A 21,058-nucleotide genomic window follows, 5' to 3' on the forward strand; every position below is an offset into this window, starting at 1 on the left:
TCTCTCAGCTAATGTTAATATAGTGTGTATTCTGTATTTAAAAAACTTAGAAGATAGGATTTTGAGTGTTTTCACCATAAGTTAAATGCTTCAAGAATAGATATATTTACCCTGATAACACTATGCATACATAAATCAGAACATCACACGGTACTCCTCATCTGTTAAAATTTTTTAAAATCTCAGGAAATTCACTGTGCAAAACATGTCATAGAATAAAGCACAAGATCACACTGGGGTGAACAACTGCCTCTTAATAAGTGTTTTACAGATCTGCACCTGGTGTACAAGTTTCCTTTAGGAACAACCTGCTGGATTGTTTTTTAAATTGAGTTTTACAGGTTAATGAACAAGAATGACTCCCTAACTAGTTATAGTTGTTTTTTTCCTAACCGTGGCAAGGACAAAAGGTCACTAACCACAGTGTTAAACAGTACATCTTTTTCACCAAAGACCTCACGCAGAACTTGTGCTTAAAAAATTGAATGTATAAAAAAATCAAAAGAAACTATAAGGTCTTTTACAGTATAAGGCTCTGTAGGACCAAAAAGTATATGATACTACACATTACCACAGCTGGTAATTTTTTCTTTGCAAATACAGGAGATAGCTTCCCTTCCACACCTACCTTACTGTGAAACCAGTAGAACATAAAGTTGCTTTCACACATCCTTGTGTTCAATCATTAAATATGTATCTAACAAGATGTAAGACCCCCTGGGCAGCACGGCTAAAGGTTACAGTTTACTGCAGACCCCTTCTGTTACTGTGTACAGGAGTTCAGACAAATAACTTGTAGACTGGCTTTCAAGTAACTGAGAAGGATAAGTCATGAGGCAAACAATTGAATCCAGAGATACAATACCCCTGTGACACTGGTTTAGGGTACCAGGCCCTCTTCTCTCCAACTTCCACTCCTCTCAGTCTCCGCGTACACAGGCTTACTCTGCAAAGGCAAGCTGATTCTCCCAGTGCTCGGCCTGAGGTGTCTTCACATTCCCTCTCTCCCCACCCAAGAGCCAAGACTCTCCTGTGCTTCCACTCTTATTTTAACCCACTTATCAGAGCGTAGGAAGCCAGTTCCACACACCAGTAAACTATCTCTCCCAGCTCCTGTTTCCTATACCGAGCACTACTTCCTCATCACAACTTGCTGTCTGTTGCCTTGAACTATATTTGAGCCAATGAAACCAAGCTGAGGTTTTTTTTCCCCTGCATGCAGTCCAATCATGTGACTTGGTGTATTACACGATAACCCCACAGTTCTAAAGCAGTAAGACAACATCCTTACATGTCAGAACTCACACCCTGTTGAACTGTTTTATATACTCTGTGATGTCAAGAAAGCATTTGTGACACGCAGATCCAAAGACTGTTAAAATGACCAGTAACTAACGAGCACGGGAGAAGATAGACTTTCATAAAATGGGGCCTCTACCCTTCAGGACCATGAAAATATCCATGTTTGAATGAACAGCCCCTGTCTCTTCTGCTGTCCAGTGTGCGGAACAGGCCAGCGTGGAGACAGGGATGCAGGCTCGGGCTGGCTGAACAGTGGAAACTGCTCCTTCTGTCCTGGATGTCCCCGAAAAACAGTGCAGCACAGCAGCAGGGCTGATCAGTGGTGCTGAGGTCTCACACACCCAGCGGAGTCACCTGGGACTGCAAAGTGCTAAGTTTCCACTGAAGAAAAAACAGAGAGATCTTTGGTGGAGGCTGAGGAAGAACTTAAGAAGCAATGAGTCTTCCTCTTCGGTGACTCCTGGAGTATACAAGGGAGGTCCTTATCTCGATGTGTCTGTTACAGAGCCATTCTTAGCAGGGTAACAATGTTTCTAGGCTCTGGAAGTGAGAAGCTTGCTTGTGGACAAGACGCAGGGATGGTTCTGGGGCAGAGTGACCATCCCTGGAGGGCAGCCACTGAGGAGGGGAAGCTCTGGGCTGCACCCCACCCCCAAGACGGCATTCTAACAGTCACGTCACTGCAGTCAGAACCCACAAGAGGAGAGGGCCAACGTCTTCTCTGTCCCAGTTCTACTCCAGTAGAGTAGAGGAAAGTGACTGGCGACCTGGAGATGGCGCTCTGAGGGAACACTTACACTGAGAGCAGAAGAATGAGAAGTGAAGAAAGGGCACAGAGTTCTAGGCAGAGAGAAGCAACGTTCATCCTCTTCTGACCCTCAAGCCACCACAGTGTATCACGCAGCTGTTGCCCCGAGCCTCCAAGTCACCCTCCCTCCTTCCGGGGACACTTCATCACCTTCCTCTCCAGTATAGCCAACCTCAAAATTTCATGAGATAAAACACCTGCACAGACAGCCCACCCAATTGCAGCCACAAGTCCGCCTCTCATCTCTCTTCAGTCCCTGGACCAGTTTCGCCTTTCAGTTCTATTAGCCTGGATTCCACTGCCCCATGGCTGAGCCTGACACACCAGGCCCAACATCTTGCGAGTCCTCCAGCCCTGCTGCAGCCAGCTTCTGCACCACCACACCTAGCAAGTGCTAAGCTGCACTTGCAAAGTGCAGACGCTGCAAAGACAGGCACTGCTGAGAGCTCCTTTCCTTTTCTTTTCTTTTTTTTTTTTTTTTTTTTTTGACAGGCAGAGTGGACAGTGAGAGAGAGAGAGACAGAGAGAAAGGTCTTCCTTTTGCCGTTGGTTCACCCTCCAATGGCCGCTGCGGCCGGTGCACCACGCTGATCCGAAGCCAGGAGCCAGGTACTTCTCCTGGTCTCCCATGGGGTGCAGGGCCCAAGCACTTGGGCCATCCTCCACTGCACTCCCAGGCCATAGCAGAGAGCTGGCCTGGAAGAGGGGCAACCAGGGCCCCGACTGGGACTAGAACCCGGTGTGCCGGCGTCGCAGGCAGAGGATTAGCCTATTGAGCTATGGCACCAGACTCTTCCCATTATCAACCACATCCATTTCTTCTCTCAGCAGATGGTATTACCTCCCAGCTGCTTTAAGAACAAAGCAGATGACAGATGTCTGGAAGGTTCTCTCTCAACTGCCCCCTCTGCCACCGCCACCCCCTTTCCCCACCCATCTGCTGGCTCTAACCTCAGCCCCAGAGAAGGCCCGTCAGAAACAACCAAACAGATCCAGACAGCCACGTTCTTTCTTTCCCACCAAGAATTGCAAACAAGCTTCAGTTCCTGTTTCCTTAAAGTGAGCCTCTCTTGAGTCACTCTCAACTACTATCACACTCCTCTTTCAGACATTTTCCTGAGTAATCTAACCTCCTACTTACTCAACCCAGCACTATGTGGAAACATCTCTCATTAAGGTCACAGTCACCTCTTAAGAGTCTAATCCAGAAAACGCTTTTCAGTCTTTACCTTAGCTTTGACATTTTTAAACAGCGCTGTCCTGCAAACTGATTCTCTTGGCTGCCAGACCATCATACTTACATCCCTCATCAACTCCTCACTGTCTCCTTTGCAGGAGCCTCTTCCTCACCTGCGTTAGAAAGAGTGTGGCTACTTCCAAGTACCAACTGCTCCCACTCCTCCCATCACGCACATTCTCCGGATGACTTCAACGTCTCTCATGGCTCAACCACTTCTTCCACGTTAGGAACACCGGCTAGATCTTCTTGTACTTCATAGTCACACATCAGAGTATCTGTTGGCTGTCTTCAGGCAGTCGCAACAGGCAACTCAAACACATGAAGCCCGGAACAAACCACCCACTCCTCCCCACCATGCCTAAATCCAGTTCTCACTCTCACTACGCCTCTCCCAGGTGCCGCACCATCGTCCAACCAGTCATCCAAGCCGGAGGTCTCCTGGTCATCTTTGCAGCCTTACCCGTGTCCCTAACCCCCACCCGACTCCCACTTTTACCCCTGCTACAGTTCAGCCTCAGTCATTACTCACTTGGTCAGCTGCTGTGGTCTCCTAAGTGGATTCTTTGTCTTCAGCCTGAACCCCTAGTCAAATGCCACCTCTCCAGGAGCCTGATACTCTCCTAACTGAACCCTGAATAGACCCTGGGATGACTCTCTGCTCATCTACTTCCCTAAACCCTCGTCTCTGGAAACTTCCTGTTTCTCATTTCACATAGAAAGCAACACATATGCCATGCAGGCCATGTCCGTGTTGCCATTTACCATGACCATTCAGAAAGGAACATCTTGCCCCATCTGCCCCTTCTCATTTACATTACAATGATCATTTTTTTGGTCTTCTTTTTTCTAAGTTCCTTGAGGGCAGGAAGTAGATTCCTGCCAGGTACTAGGCACTGAAGACAGTTCCGCTAAACTGAAGCCTGCAGGAGGGGACGCCATTCTTACCTTCCAGATGAGGAAAAAGAAGCTGAGAAGCCGCTGCATGCCTCCAAGCTACCCAAGGTGACTTTCAAGCAGGGGGCACAGAATTCAGAAGCACACCAGCTAAGTTAGGTCTTTTTCTTGGCAGCAGGTCTCTCGGAGCTAAGCAAGGTGGGACAGGGAACACGCCCAGGTTCTGCTCTGTCATTGCAGGCCCTGACAAGGTGCTGCCCAGCACACAGGTAAGTGCCTGGGAAACACTGCTTGTGCACACATGCTGTGCATGCGCTGGTTTGTTTCTTCCCAGCAGAGGGAGCCACAGCTCTGTGCCACCTCCAGCTAGGGACACAGTGCCCTGGGAAAGAACAAGCCTTTATTTTTCCTTTTCTTTTCTTCTTTTCTGTCCTCTCTTTCTCTTCACCTCCCTCCCTTCCTCCCCTCCTTGTCTTTTCCTTTCATTTTTCTTCTCTCTCTCTCTCTCTCCAAATGCTTTCAGGAGCACATTTATTATGTTTGAGATGATACATTAGGTGCTCTCCAAGGACTGTATTACAGACAGACAAAGGTAAAAGGTAAACTATTTTTCACAATGGCATGAACCACATACTTGGAAATAGATCTGTTTAATACAAGGGACATAATTGCTAGTCATGCACAGCTACTTTCTTCATTCAGAAAATGAATTAGGTTAAAATGCACTATAATATTTGATAGACTTCAGGACAGTACAAAATACATTTTGATATCCCAAAAGAAGCATGGCTTGCGAGTAGGCATTTAACATAGTGTATGGCTATGAAGTTCAACTCTTGAGAGCTTCTGCTTTTGTGGGGAATCTTCACAGGATCAAAGCACAGAGCAGAATCAGCATAACATGCGCACGAGTCTGTACGGGAAAGGCTTACTGGCTCAGTGAGGAGATGCCATCTGCTCCTTCACACAGCACACAAATTATGTGAATTCCAGTGTGTATCTCTTGGACAAGGCCTGGCTGTCCTGTCATGCTCTACTACTCCTTCCGTCAAATACCCCACGGGCTAAGCGTCCACCCAGAGGGCCTGCGTGGGCTGCTGTCTGTCAAAAGGGAACCTTTGGAATAGTCAAAGCAGGGCCACAGCTGTCTTTAAGCACACCCAGACAGGTTCCTGACTGTTGATACTGCAGGATCCCCTTGGTGACTTCAGCGGGTAATGTGATGAAAATGTGATATACAGCAGGAACACACCGCCTTCATAGACAGACTGGCAGATCAAGCAGGGTCCACGTCCACTCACAAAGGTGGCCCCCTAGGCCTAGCCCTGCAATCAACAGGAGACCAGGGGTTATTTCGATTTGGGGTCAGACTGCTGAGGAATCAGGCAGATTCCTGAGGGAGCCTAAGTGTCCAGCCCGAGCGAGCCTCCTCTGAACTCTCTCAGGACCTGTAGATAACTTAGCCGTGGAACTCCAACCCATGAAATCTGTGGTCTGCCCCCCGCCCCATGCAACCACAGGAAGGACTTGAAATTAATAAATTTATAGCAGGCTAATTTGTAAGTTGATAATTTTATATGGCCTGTGAATGACAAATACCCATAAATGACCTTTGGCCAAAAAAAAGGTTCCTCAGCCCCTGGATCCTGGGCCAGGAGGCTCTGTGCTGGCTGGGTCTGGCTGGGTCTGGTTTGTCTGCATGTGAACCTCTGCATACCCCGGACTTCTGGGTGAAGTGACCTCAGCTGGCATGCTGGTGTTGGGGAAGCAGGAGAAAAACCTTTTCTTAAGCAAATGGAGACAGCTGGGGAGAGGGGGTTCTGGGGAGGGTGGGTAAGGGGCAAGGGGAAAGCAGCAGCCTAGGAGGCTGCGGCCACGCCCATGACATCGGCAGCCAGAAAGGGTCATGCAGTACTGCAGCTGCAGTAGGAGAGTGGTGATGCCCAGGGGCTTCAGAAACAGGGACCAAGTGAGGAGCTCGCCTGAGGGAGGGGACAGGATGGGGGACCCTGTGGCTTCCCACTGTGCCTGAGAACCAGCCTTTTTCATCTGTCCCTGGTGATACTTCGCTATTCTCTTAGGCTCACACAGAAACAAAATCAGGATAAACACTTTCTGTAGAATAACTTCTGAATGGACACAGTCCTACTTTTTAACATGTTCAAGGTCTAATATACTTGCATTTCTTTATCTCTCTGGCCTTTTAAAAAATTTGAGGTAATTTCTACAGCCCTACACACTACTAAAAAATTTGAATAGTATAACTGAAAACACAACTATAAATTTAATTTTCAAAAACCAAAGAAGGCCTCAATTGCCAAATATTATCAAACTCAGACATGAAAACAGCCTGCTAGCACAGCAAGCCTCTTCCAGACGGAGTAGCACACGAGAGCGAGCCCCAGCAGCAGCTCCTGGTCTGCAATGCTTCCCGCTCCAGGCGTCTTTCGGAGCGGAGGCAGGCTGTAACAACGGACCTGGCTGCCCGGCTCCTGCCCAGCGAGTCCCAGCTCCCGGCCGGCCCAGCTGCTCTGCTGCCCATCTCAGCTTCCTGCTCTCTCTTACCTCTTGGCCTCGTGCCTTCTGCTCCTCCTGCCCCGAAAGCCAGTTCTGGAGGACTCCACCCACGCACGTGCTCAGTCAAGACATCACTTCCTCGGGCTGGACACTTAGGCTCCCCCAGGAATCTGCCTGATTCCTCAGCAGTCTGACCCCAAATTGTGGTTTATTACAAGTGCTGATTCTCATCCACAGCTACACCCCCTGTAAACAGTACATGCGTGCCTGGCAGAGAGCAAGTGCTAGTGAATACTTCCCAAACGAGTGACAGTCTCAGCTGTACCACCTACCAGCTGTTGACACCTGCATTTGGTCAAAACTCTTGATACTGAGCTTTAGCATCCATAACATGGGATAGTAACCATTGTGCATAAATTTCAGTGCTATGGGAAAGATTAAATAATGAAAGTGAAAATTCAAACCTAAGGCATTTTTGCTAAAAATTCAGAATCACCTCAAAATAAGTGTCAATTTGAATATAAACTATTAAAAACTCAGATTCTGGCCAGTGTTGTGGCATAGCAGGTTAAACTGCCAGTATCCCATATCAGAGTGCCAGTGTGGGTCTTGGCTGCTTGCACCTGGGAAGGCAGCAGCAGATGGCCTGAGTGCTTGTGCCCCAGCCACCAGCATGGAAGTCCCAGGATCCTGACTTCAGTCTGGCCTGTCCTGGCCATTGTAGTTATTTGGTAACTATAGTGGATGGAAGATAATCTGTGCGTGTGTGTGTGACTCTTCCTTTCAAATAAACAAATCCTTTTAAAAAAAATCAGATTTTGGGGGGCCAGCACTATGGTATAGTGGGTAAAATTGCCACCTGTGATATTGGCATCCCATCTGGGTGCCAGTTTTGTCCCACTTGCTCCACTTCTGATCCAGCTCCCTGATAACAACTGGGAAAAGCAGCAGAAGTTGGCCTAAGTGTTTGAGCCCCTGCCACCCACGTGGGATACCTGGATAAAGCAGTGGCCGTTGTGGCCATCTGAGGAGTAAACCAGTAGATGGAAGCGCATGCTCTCTTTAAGTCTACCTTTCAAAATAAATAAATCTTTTTAAAAAATCAGATTTTAGAAAATATAACACTCGTGCATGAAGTTGCCTACAAAATCCTATGAATGCATACCAAAAAGTGATGAAAGATACTGAATCTGGAATGCCCACCTAACATTTCTGGATTAAACTTATTCTTGAGAAACAAGAAAGGGTATCCCCATGTACAACATCATTTTTCTTGGGAACTTGAGTGAAAAATAAATCAGATCTCATGAACTAAAACCTCTCATATTTATAACAGCTGAAATGTTTTTAAGAGTTCAGCTAAGGCATTAACCTCTTGGAAATTTGAGAATTTCTTTCCTCTGTATGCATGAGATCTTCCGACACCACCAAGTTATATTAACACTTGAAAGCTATTTTAAAATAAAAGTGCTTGCGTTCAAAGATGATATAACAAAACTGGATAGTACACACAGATTAGAAGTATATAAAACAAGTTTTCACACAGCCAAATGCAAAAGATAAGCTGTTAGGAATAATTTAATTGAAGGATGGAGATGAAATGAGTGTTAATTAGAAATTACTGGTGGCTACCAATTTCAATATATACCTTATTACAGTATCACAAGACATACAATCTCAGAAGTGTACTTAACAGTCAGTTGGTAAAAGGAGAATAGCTGGACAAGATTTTATTTCTCTGAAAAAAACAGATTTTTATTTTCTATGTTCACGCAATGCTAAACAGCATTTTTTTGAAGATTTATTTTATGTGAAAGTCAGAGTTACAGAGAGCAAGAGAGAGATACAGAGGGATCTTCCATCCACTGGTTCACTCTCCAAATAGCTGCAACGGCTAGGACTGGGCCAGGCCGAAGCCCGGAGCCAGGAACTTCTTCAGGTCTCCCATATGGGTGCAGGGGCCCAAGACATGGGCCGTCCTCCACTGCTTTTCCTGATAGCTGTATCGGAAGGGGAGTAGCAGAGACAAACAGGTACCCATATGGGATACTGGTGTTGTAGACAGTGGCTTAACCTGTTATGCTATAATGCTGTTGCACCATTTTCTCTCTTAAAAATGAAGTACTACAATACACAGAATTTGTATATATAAACAGTGTAAGTCAGTAAAAACATTAAGGTAGTAAAGTTGACTTTTGTACACATGCAAGTGCTAGCCTATTAATTACCCACTTTGCAGGGTTGGGGGCCGCATGGGGAGAGGGACAAACAGGCGTAAACTGAACACTTCTTTCATTTCCACTTCAAGTATTTATCTAACAGTTGTAGGCACAGGGCCCAGAGGATGACCAAGGCACAGACTCTGCCCCCTGAGGACCTGCCCAGGCTGTGCTGGAATCACAAGGACGCCACACCATCCTGTGGAACAGCAGAGAATTCGCTGGCTGGAGCAGCAGCAGGAAAGCCTATGTAGTGAGCTGCTGAAGGGCGTCTACACTGAGTGGGTTCACAAAGCAGCAGAGGGAAAGGACACCAACTGCTGGCTTGGTGCAGCTCTCAGGAACAGCGCTGACACAGCCTCACTGCCTTCCAAGTGAGCGTGCAGTTTGGTGCGGGAGACCAGCGTCCCAGGCACTGATGGTTCCGAGACAGCACACTACAGCTGGAGTTTCAGATCCATTTTCATGGAATCTGGACATATGAGAAGAGATCAAGCAGCAGGGTCAGGAAGCTTCAAGCAGTGCCGTGTGAGTATTCGTGCCTAGGATGGCCACGGCCGTGAGAGGACGCCTTCCCTCCCACCTGCAGGCTTTTGAAACTTGAGGCAGTGTCACAAAATCCACAGGTGGCTTCACACATGTAGAGGCACCACCCCTACCTCCTAAAACAGGCCAACAACTTCAGGGCTTCCCCCAGACCACAGCTGTGGCCAGCTGGGGAGTGAACCAGCTAATGGAAGATCTTTCTTTCTGTAACTCTGCCTCTCAAATAAATAAAATCTTAAAAAAAAAGAGAGAGAGAGAGAGAAAGAAAAGAAAAAAGATAAACTTCAAGGAGAAGTGCCCAAAACCGCTGGATATTTAAGGTTCCTCTGAACTAAGAAGTTAGTCGTCTGTCCCTGCCAGGCTAGGGCTCCTGTGAGCTCCCTTAAGGCAGCACAACTATTTACTACTTCAGGTTAACTCTGGGAGGACTTAGTTTTTACTACATGGTCACCAGTACCACACTCATTGTTTTCCATTTTTTGGAGAATGGTTAGTTCACATTCTAAAAAGCAGATTAACTGTGTGTGAGAGAGTATCAAAACATACACTACCTCTGATTTAAAATTCCCAACCCCATCCCTATCCCCTAACCTTGGAAGAAAGTTACAAATGACAAAACAAACTAGCCAGGAAAAAACAGTGTGATAGTTCTTTATCTGATAACTCAAAGTGTCAAAGCTAGTTACCAAAGAATGTACCTAGAGTAAGAAATATTCCTAACAGGTAATACAAATTCCAAAGAGAGTAAGAATACCCTGCCAAAGTACACTTATATGAATTATTAAATTTCAACATAAAAATAGCAAAGCATGTAAAAATCGAGGGCTGGCGCTGTGGCACAGTGGGTGAAAGCCTCAGCCTGAAGCACCGGCATCCCATATGGTCGCTGGTTCTAGTCCCGGGTGCTCCCCTTCTGATCCAGCTCTCTGTTGTGGCCTGGGAAAGCAGTGGAGGATGGCCCAACTTCTTGGGCCCCTGAATCCACGTGGGAGTCCCGGAAGAAGCTCCTGGTTCCTGATTTTGGATCAGCTCAGCTCGGCCACTGTGTCCATTTGGGGAGTGAGCCAGCAGATGTTAGACCTCTCTCTTTCTCTATCTACCTCTCTCTGTAATTCTTTGAAATAAAGAAAAAAAATTGAAATGATATTCATTTAGTTTCCACTCAGTTATTAAAAACTTGTAACAGATTCTATATTGTGTACAACTCTGGAACACATTTTCCATAGAGGCCATATAATCAATTCCACTGTAATAAAATCATGACCAACCCATGAAAGCTTGCTTAATCCAACATGCAGCTGGATAAGATGAGGTGGTAGCAACAGTCAGGGGACATGGAAATGCAGGACTTTGGCTGAAGCCTCCACATTGGTTTTCTCATACTATTTAACATCTCTGAACTTCACATTTCTCTTTAGTACCTTGGGAAGGAAGACCAACTCTGCCAATTTCACCGAGTCAAATGAGACTACAAAACCCACCAGTCACAAACAGTCATCCACCCTGTTCCTCCTCACCAATCCACTCGAGGGCCTGTGGTTCAGCAGCCAGCTGAGAAAGACCACTGTCGAGGCTGAGGACGGCTGCCTGTAGAACCACACCGTCCAGAGCAGGCAGCGTCTCATGCACCCCAGACTTCAAAGCACGGCCTTCATGACAAAGCTTTAATCTCCTCTCCAAAACTTCTTTCCCTGATTGTATCTAGCTTTCCAAATCCCCCAGAGAAATTTTATCCAATTAAAATGCAAATGGAAGGGAGGGGCGCCAGCACTGTGGCACAGTTGGGCTAACAACAACAACAACAACAACAACGGTATCCCAGGTCGGAGCTCTAGTTCCAGTCCCAGCTGCTCTGCTTCTCACCAGCTTCCTGCTAATGTGCCGGGAAGGCAGCAGAAGATGGCTACAGTACTTGAGCCCCTGCCACCCACATGGGAGACCAGGATGCAGATCCTGCTCCTGGCTTCGGCTTGGACCAGACCTGGCTGTTATAGCTATTTGCTGAACTTGTGGATGGAAGATTTCTCTGTCTCTCTCTGTCTCTGACTCTCTCTCTCTCTCTCTGTCTTTCAAATAAATAAAAATAAATATATATCCAGAGTTAATCAAAAGCAAAATCCACAAAAAGAGCAGACTAAATTCCATTTCCCTAATACATAAATTGCATTTTCCTGTTTTCAAACTGATTTCTGCTTTTTTTGGATTCAGGTACCCCAAACATTTTTACTTATTTAAAAGGCAGAATGAGAAAGAGAGAAAGAGCAAGCAAGCAAGTTAGCTTACATCTACTGGTTCACTTCCAAAATGCCCACAACAGCCAGGGCTGGGCCACACCGACGTCAGGAGGCAGGAACTCCATCCAGGTCCCCTACATGGGTAGCAGGGACTCGAGTATTTAACCCATCCTCTGCTGCCTTCCCAGGGGCATTGGCAGGGAGCTGGATCAGAAGCAGAGGAGCTGGGACTTGAGCCAGGCCCCCTGACACAGCACGCAGGTGTCCCAAGCGACAGCTCAAGCAGCAGTGCCACAGTGCCTGCCCCACAGGCACTTTTCAACCCAGGAGCCTGGGGAGTGAACCTCACCTCACAGAAAAGAACACGTTTACTGGCAGGGTGACATGAGAAAGGGCTTTAACCTCAGCGATTTCCCTCAAATCCCAGATGCTTCCCTCTCCCTCAGCCCCTAGGTCACCCCAGCAAGGACGTGGCACCCAGTTTGCTTCGATGTGCACCCCTCGCCTGCTGCGCCCGTGTCTTCCTCACAACTGTTTCCACATCATTTATCATCATCTGATACACTGTGCACACTTTATTTATCTATGATCCTCCCACCCCCAACGAAGATGCAAGTGCCACCAGGACAGGGTTTTACGTGCTGTGTTTGCTACTGTGTTCCCCGTGCCTGCCTAGCACACAGCTGGTCCTGAGCAGCCGTCAGGGACCTTCACGCGTGAAGACACGACTAGAAGTGAGTTACTTCATCCGCACAGTGGGGAAAATATCACCTACTTTGCAAGACTGCTTTGAGGATTGGCTGGAAATAAAAATAAAAAAGCTCTGCACACTGGCTGGCATATCATTAAGTTTTCAACAACTGTCAGTTTCCTCTCGTTTCTGAAGCCAAAATAATCAGCCAAAAGTTGCGGAACATTCCAAGGCAGAAATTCTAACAGCATGGCCCAGAGATCACAGTGCCCAGCAGGCACAAAAGGGGAAATGTGAGACTGTGGCTCAGTGAACTGCCAGATTTCATCCAAGCTGCAACAAATTCAGGGTGGAAATGGAGAACGGGGATTTAGAAACTTAACAGTTTCACAGAGAATGTTTATATACGCTGAACCTAAAGAGAGAAAATTGATATGCACATTCACCTGACTTTTTTCACAGTAAGTCACGTTAGCAGCCTTTTACCTAGGATCAGCCAACGATAGATTAGAAAGTATTGTTTAAAGCAGCCTTCATTTTTCAGGACAGTCTGAGCAGCTCTGGCCAGGCACACACTCAGTCCACTGTAGCCCAGGAAGTTGCAGTGTGCCCACGAAGCTCATTCACAGAGCAAGGTCACAACTGCAGCTTCGGAGGGTTCTAGGCCTGCGGGGGGCAGGTTCCCTCAGGGATCAGGAAGTAGGTCAGTTCCAGAACTTAGAGTGTTTACTACACACTCCAATGGCAAAGATCTCAGAGATCAGAGGAAAGGAAGAGAATTACAAAGGGATATGCTCATTTTCCTGAGTGTGGTGTGCCAGCCACAAACCAGAACTTGTAACATAAAATTCAGTAAAACAGCTTCCTACATGTCAATTTTATCTTAATAACAGGAAATTTAGGGAAGCTAAATGAGAATACTAAGACATCAACCTTGTGGATACAAAGCCAGGGTTAGGAGATAAATCCTATGGTTTAAAAGGCTCAGTTCCTTCGATCCTCTCAGAATAACTTTTGTAGTGGCTTTCTAAGAGGTCACCTATAATACAACCAGTACTCAGACGTAAGCTCAAACTGTATGCACTGTGCGTATGTGTGGGGGGACGTTGTTGTTGTTGTTTTATTACAGTTTCACCACTGCTACACTAAATCCTAGTTTTCCAACACAGCATCCCCTCACCCTGTATAGTTAAGGGTGTGTGGTTCCTGGCTGGAACAGGCTGAGCTCACAGCCGAGGGTGCCCAATGAGACAAACTGCAGCAGTCTCTCAGCCACTCCTCCCTCCAGTGAACAGCTCTCCTAAACAGTACTGTCTCTACTCAAGATTGCTTTATTTATTTACTTAAAAGGCAGAGAGAGAGAGAGAGAAAGAGAGAGAGGATCTTTCATTCTTCCATCTGTTGATTCAGGGCTGGGCCAGGCCGAAGCCAGGAGCCAGGAACTCCATTCAGGCCTCTCACATGGGTAGCAGGGGTTCAGCCAGTTGTGCCATTTCCACTGCCTTCCCAAGCGCAGGAGCTGGATCGAAGTGGAGAAGCTGGGTCTTGAACCAGCACTGAGTGGGATGCCAGTGTTGGAGGTGGTGGCTTAACCCACTGTACCACATGCTGACCTTCTAAGTACTATCTTTAGGCCCATACCCCTCTATCCATGTGTTCTTGTCACACAGAATTATCAGGAACTAAAATGTGAGAGATCTTCAAAGACAGAAAAGATCTAATGTTCAAGATTCACCCTCTGTACTACTTATTATTCCTACTTCTATCACAGCATTAATAAGCATTAGTACTATTCACACATTATCATGTGAGACTGTTTTATTCATATTGCTATACCAATGGATAACTTTACAATACTTTTATGAGTATTTATTGCCCATTTAGATGAGAATGTAGATAATGAGCAATTACGTACATCCCTGCTTATTTTCACAGTGTCCACCACCTTTGCAAATAACTCAAAGACAGCATCCAGTGCAGTAGCAGGACGTAGCTTAAAACATCCCAGTCAGGCCAATGCCGTGGCTGCAGCTCTGCCATCACATATGGGCACCAGGTTCTAGTCTTGGTTGCTCCTCTTCCAGTCCAGCTCTCTGCTGTGGCCCGGGAGGGCAGTGAGGATGGCCCAGGTACTTGGGCCCCTGCACCCACATGGGAGACCAGGAGGAGGCTCCTGGCTCCTGGCTTTGGATCGGTGCAGCGCCAGCTGTGGCGGCCATTTGGGGAGTGAACCAACGGAAGGACGACATTTCTCTGGCTATCTTCATTAAGACGTAACATCATTAAGGACCCACACCTACAAAGTTTAAAAAATATTTAGTTCTCAGTCTCTCCACCCTTAAAAAGACCTTTTCTCCCTCAAAAGTTTATCTAAAAAGCTAACCTCCCGTCTTGTTCTTCCCACTATTGCCACTGGTGTAGGCAAAGAGTGACCATTATTTACAGACATTTTGTCTTCTCTGCATTTATATTACTCACAATAAACAGTATCTACAGATACTTAATAATAGCTGTAGAGTGAGCACTGTGGCACAGGAGGTTAAGCCACCACTTGGGATGTCTGCCTTACATAGCAGAGTACCAGTTCCAGTCTCAGCTCCTCTGCTTCCAACCCAGTTTCCTGCCAACGCACCCTGGGAGGCATGAGGTGATGGCTGCAGTGCTTGGGCCCTACTACCCACATGGGAGACTCAGATAAGAGTTCCAGTCTGCTGGCTTTGGCTTTGGTTCAGCCCTGGCTGTTGAGGACATTTGGGGAGTGAAACAGCAGATGGAAGATCTCTTTCTCTCTGCCTTTCAAGTAGATTTTTAAAAAATCAATAAACATTAAAAAAATAACATTTGCTATGGAAAGACACAAGAGAGACTTCTAAAACTCTATTTTAAAAGTCACAGATTTTGGGGCCGACGCTGTGGCGGAGCAGGCAATGCCACCACCTGCAGTGCCAGCATCCCATATGGGTGCCAGTTTGAGTCCTGGCTGCTCCACTTCTGATCCAGCTGTCTACTATGGCCTGGGAAAGCAGTAGAAGATGGCTCAAATGCTTGGGCCCCTGCATCCATGTGGGAGACCCAGAGGAAGCTCCTGGCTCCTGGCTTCGGATTGGCACAGCTCCAGCCGTTGTGGCCATCTGGGGAGTGAACCAGCGGATGGAAGACCTCGCTCTCTCTCTGCCTCTGCGTAACTCTGACTTTCAAGCAAACAAATAAAATCTTGCAAAAAAAAAAATAAATAAAACATATGCACATCAAAGGACAAAAAGACAAACTACAGAATGGGAGAAAATATCTGCAAATCATACACAATCTGACAGTTTTAAAAATTCAGAATATATAAAGAACTCCTAAAGTTCAACAAAAAAAATCATATAATCTGATTAAAATATGGGCAAAGGATTTGAGTAAGTATTTCTCCAAATATACATAAATAGCTAACAAGCGTATAAAAGGACGTTCATATAAAAACATGCTGAACATCACTGTTATGGTTTGAATAGGATTTGGCTCCCCAACTCAGCAAACGAGGCTTGATCCAATTAGGGTACCTGGGAGATGCACCTATACAAAGTCTTTATGTCAGTGGGGCCTTGCCCTGAGTGCGTAGTTCTTTCAAGAGGGTTGATTATTTAAGCCAAGTTCAGCTGCTCTCTCTGCTTCCTGTACACCTTATGATTCTGCCATCCACTGTCCTCATCAGACATCAGACCAACAGATGTGCTTGATCTTAGATTGTGAACCTCCAAAACCGTGACCCAAAATAAACCTTCTGCCTTAAGTAGCTTCTCTCAGGTACTTGCTACAGTGATGAGGAACTAATATGATCAAAATCATACCTGATGAGACATCACCTCACACCCACTAGGATGGCTACAATCAACAACAGGATCACAAATGTTGGTGGCACATGGGGAAAGTAGAACTCTTGTGCACTCTTAGGATTGTAAAATGGAGCTATGGGAAATGGTATGGCGATTCTTCAAAAAATTAGGAATACTACTTGATCCATCAATCCCACTTCTAGGTCTATATCCAAAGAATCTAAAGCCACTAACAGACACACACTACAGGATTCCACCCAAGATATCCAAAGTAGTCCACTTCATAGGCATGGGAATGGTGGTTACCAAGGAATGGGGCAAACAGAGGGTTGTTGTTTATGGTATAGACTGAGTTCTGCAAGATTAAATAGTTCCAGAGAGCAGTTTCATAACAATGTAAATAGACTTGACACTGCTGACCTACAAAAATGGTTAAGATGATAAATTTTATGATGTGGGTTTTTTAAACACAACTTTTAAAAGCAGCATGATATACTTAAAAGAAGGTAGGTTTGAGTTTTATACACTCTATTTTGAAACCGTCGGCTCTGTTACTATTTGTGTGGCCTTCAGCAACTTACTCTCTGAGAACCAATCCTCCTCATCTACACAGAGGTGGGAATAAACAGCATGGACCTTAGAGACTGCAGATTCGATGAGAGCTGCTGACACGGAAGACACAGCTGGACTCCTTAATTCTTTCCCAGGAACTGCATCAGGACAGCACCTTCCTCACAGCAGCTCGCACAAATTAAAGGCTCACTGAGTCCGGCACTGTTCTGGGTGATTCACCAGGAATGCACGATCCATCCCGGAGAAAGGAAAGTAGGCAGACCATAATCCCCACTCTGCCGATGGGAAGCAAAGCAGAGAAGTGGCCTGAGTTGCTTGGGTTCCCAAGAAGTGATGCAGCCTGATAAATTCAGAAATTTTACTGTATACAGACATGAGAAAAAACAACACAGAAAATAAAACCAAGAGCATAAAAACAAAACTCAGGGGCCAGTGCTGTAGCACAGGGAGCTATGCTGATGCCTGTAGTGCTGGCATCCCATATCAGAGCAGTGGTTCAAGTCCTGGCTGCTCTGCTTCCAATCCAGCTCCCTGCTAATGTACCTGGGAAGGCAGCAGAAATGGCCCAGCTGCTTGGGCCCCTGCACCCATGTGAGAGACCCGCATAAAGCTCTGGGCTCTTGGCTTCAGCCTGGACCAGCCCCGGCTGTTGTGGCCAGTGAATTTGGAAAGTATCTCTCTCTGCCTTTCAAATAAACAAATAAATCAAAGAAAGGAAGGAAGGAAGTGAGCAAGCCGCTGGGGGCAGGCATTTGATGCACAGCTGAAGAGCACCACTTAAGACGGCTGCATCCCTTTTCAGAGTGACTGAGTTCAAGTCCTGGCTCCACTTTCTATTCCAGCTTCCTGTTACTGCACACCCTTGGAGACAGCAAGTAACTGGGTCCCTGCCACCCCACATGGGAGGTACAGAATGGGTTCCTGGCTCCTGGCTTCAGCATGGCCCACTCTGGGTACTGCAGATATTTGAGGAGTGAACCAGCAGATGGGAGATCTTTCTGTCTTGCACTTTCTGTTTTTCAAATAAAGAAGATAAATTTTTAAAAGGGAAGGATTGCTATGGTGTATGAATGTCTGTGTCTCCTCCAAAATTCGTGTTGAAACTCAATCCCCGACTGCAACAGTACTAAGAAGTTGGGGCTTCAGGAAGTGATCTGTATCGACAAAAGGCCTGGAGGAACCGTCTGGGCCCTCTGCCCGCCTGACTTCATCGGGTGACGGCGCAGTGCCCCTGGGGCCGTCGTGGAAGGAGAGCTTCTTAGACACTGAGCCAGCACTTTCATCTTGGACTTCCAGTCTCTGGAACTGTGAGAGATAAGTTTCTGTTTTTCATAAATAACCCAGTCTGTGGCATTTTGCTATAGCAGAGGAATGGATTAAGACAGCAGCGTGACATATAAAACAGATCGTAAGGACAAAGTCCCAAAGGTCAACTAAATGGTAAGACAGGATTAAGAGAGACAATTGTCCATTTATAATTTGCATTTCCACAGACTTATCTAAAAGGTCATTTAATCTTCCACCCTAACTTCTAAACAACTGATTTCTACCTTCAGCATTCATTTCAACATTGCCAGTTCTCTTTCAAGACAGTTTTAACTCATGGTGCCATTCCAATCTGCTGCTTCTTTCTCCAACTAAGATGGTCAAGAGTTGCTTAATGCCTAAGTATTGTGTCAACCATACTGTCTTGGAGACCTTTGTTTCCACCAAATTATAAAGTACCCACTTTGGTAATCATCCCAGAAATTGTGTCATTTTTTTTTTGGTAAAGATTTATTTATTTAATTGAAAGGCAGAGTTACAGAGAGGCAGAGGCAGAGGCAAAGGGAGAGAGAGAGAGAGAGCGAGAGAGAGAGAGAGAGAGAGAGAGAGGTCTTCCATCTTTTGGTCCACTCCCCAAATGGCTGCTATGGCTGGAGCTGAGCCAATCCGAAGCCAGGAGCCAGGAGCTTCCTCTGGGTCTCCCACTCAGGTGCAGGGGCCCAAGGACTTGGGCCATCTTTCACTGCTTTCCCAGGCCATAGCAGAGAGCTAGATCAGAAGTGGAGCAGCCGGGACTCGAACCGGCATCCATATGAGATGCCACAGCGCCAGCCCTTTGACTGAATTCTAACATGACAACCTTACATACATACCAACTCTACCACCACCCTGTGGAATGTAGACAGGGCATCCAAGGGAGAGAAAGGGTTACTCCTGGCTGTTAACAGTATCCACAGTGAACAAGGCTGAATTGAAAAATTCAAGTATTCCAGAGGTCAACTCAATTATGGAGCAACTCTGAGTTTCCAGAGAATCTTGTCCAGCACACACACTTTGTGAACGGTATGTTTTGCCTTAAGAGCTGACGCAGTTATGGCCTTTCCCTCCCTGTACCCCATGGGTCATGCAATTGCAGTACAGGTGCTCATTCTGCAGGATCACGACAGGTAGGATCCTTTAGAATACATGTGTCATCCATACCTCACTTCTTTCTGACAACTCCAGTTTCAGCTTTGGCCCTAAGACGACACCACTGCTGCACCAACCTCTCATGGAACTCCTGTGTATGTTCCTTCTCAACACTGCCAAGCACTAGGCCAACTGGCCTAACAGGAGGTCAAAGCCCCTGGGAAGTAAGGCTGGGTCTGAAGACTGCCAACAGATGGCTTTCAGACTTGAACTGCAACAGTGACTCTTCCTGGGTCTTGTGACTGCCGCCTCTATAATCCTGTGAGCCATTTGCTCAAAAGCAGTCAATCTCAATCCCTCCTCCCCACCTCTGTATGGATCTCATTCTGCCTCTCTGGAAAATCCTAACGCTGAATACTGGTCACTAGTTTGCCATGTGCCCTTGATCAGGTTGCTTAGCCTCTCTAAGCCACAGCTTCCTCACCTGTAAAATGTACTACTATGGGGTCAGCATTGCGGTGTACCAGGTTAAGCCACTGCCTGCAACACCTGCATCCCATATGGGCACCAGTTTGAGTCCCAGCTGTTCCACTTCTGATCCAGCTCCCTACTAATGTGCCTGGGAAAGCAGCGGAAGATGACCCAAAGTGCTTTGACCCTGCACCCATGTGGGAGACCTGGAAGAAGCACCTGGCTCCAAGCTTTGTCCTGGACCAACCCTAGCAATTGTAGCCATTGCAGCCATTTGGGGAGTGAACCAGCAAATGGAAGCTCGCTCGCTCTCGCTCTCTCTCTCCTCTCTGTAACTCTGCCTTTCAAATAAATAAATAAATAAGTCTTTTTTAAAGAACTGGAGCACTTTAAAAAAAATGCACTGCTACTGAATTGGGCACTTTGATGATTCGCCATGTGAAACTGAGATTCAAATAGGTTAAACAGGTGGCAGAAGGTCTGATCAACAGCAACACCCTGGCTCCCAACCTCTCCTGTACCTAATTACAAAGAACCATACATCTACACCAACAACTCTTTCTATTCTTGTATTCTTTCCAACCCTTCCATTCTCCCTCAGTGGTACGTACCTTACAGAATAAAACACAATGAAGCTTTTGCTTAGAGAAAAACCCAACTGCATAGTTGCTGGTAAGTAGGGATGAGGGGAAGTTAGAATGTGTCCAACAAGTGATGTAAGAGGAGAGGAGCCAGCTGGCTAAGGGTGGCTGACAGTGCATGGCCTTTAGGACAAACATTAGACATCTGCTTAGTCAGCACAGGAAGTGAAGGAGTTGAGGAAAAGCTCTGGTACAGGAACCTGGCTGCTGAGGTTTTTTTTTTTTTCCTTAATTTTTTTTTTTTTCAATTTATTTGAAACGTAGAGAGACAAATGGATGGAGGGAGGCTTCCACCTGCTGGTTCATTCCACAAACGGCTGTAACAGTAGGCCAGGAGCCCTAAACTCAGTCTGGGTCTCCCACATGAGTGGCAAGGGACCCAAGTATTTGAACCATCAGCTGTTGCCTCTCAGGGTATATGTTGGCAGGAAGATTGATAAGAGGCAAAGGAACCTGGGACTCAAATCAGGTATTCCAACATGGAGCCCCAAGCAGCCACATAACCCCTGAGCCAAATACCTCCCACCCCAGAAGGTGAATCTGAGAAACAGCTGGGGGCAGAAACGGCTACCTGAGGGGAAGATCAGTAGCAGATGAGGAGAGAGGGCACGAGGAAGTTAGGCCTTATAGGGCCTTGTGAGTCACTGTAAAGACTGCAGCTTTCTCCCTGGAAAAATGGAGACCCTTGGGCGGTTTTGAGTGAAAGTGAT

General features: G+C 46.5%; 1 protein-coding gene across 12 annotated transcripts in view; it reads right to left on the reverse strand.

Moving 5' to 3' along the window:
• Positions 1-21,058, reverse strand: part of LIMS1 (LIM zinc finger domain containing 1) — a 151,463-nt gene that overhangs the window by 99,274 nt on the left and 31,131 nt on the right. For 2 of the 12 annotated variants that reach the window (XM_089327421.1, XM_070068684.2), the window contains exon 1: positions 866-1,015. The exons of 6 other annotated variants lie outside the window; for them this stretch is intronic. The gene's annotated coding sequence lies outside the window, so the exon portion shown is untranslated. Of the gene's footprint in view, positions 1-865; positions 1,137-3,879; positions 4,000-21,058 lie in introns of those variants that run through there. 4 more of the 12 variants (XM_070068686.2, XM_008252946.5, XM_070068687.2 and 1 more) reach the window with 4 other exon arrangements.

This window comes from Oryctolagus cuniculus, chromosome 2, assembly GCF_051225735.1.
Source record: "Oryctolagus cuniculus isolate XC-2025 breed Fujian yellow rabbit chromosome 2, ASM5122573v1, whole genome shotgun sequence".
Classification (NCBI taxonomy): Eukaryota; Metazoa; Chordata; class Mammalia; order Lagomorpha; family Leporidae; genus Oryctolagus; species Oryctolagus cuniculus.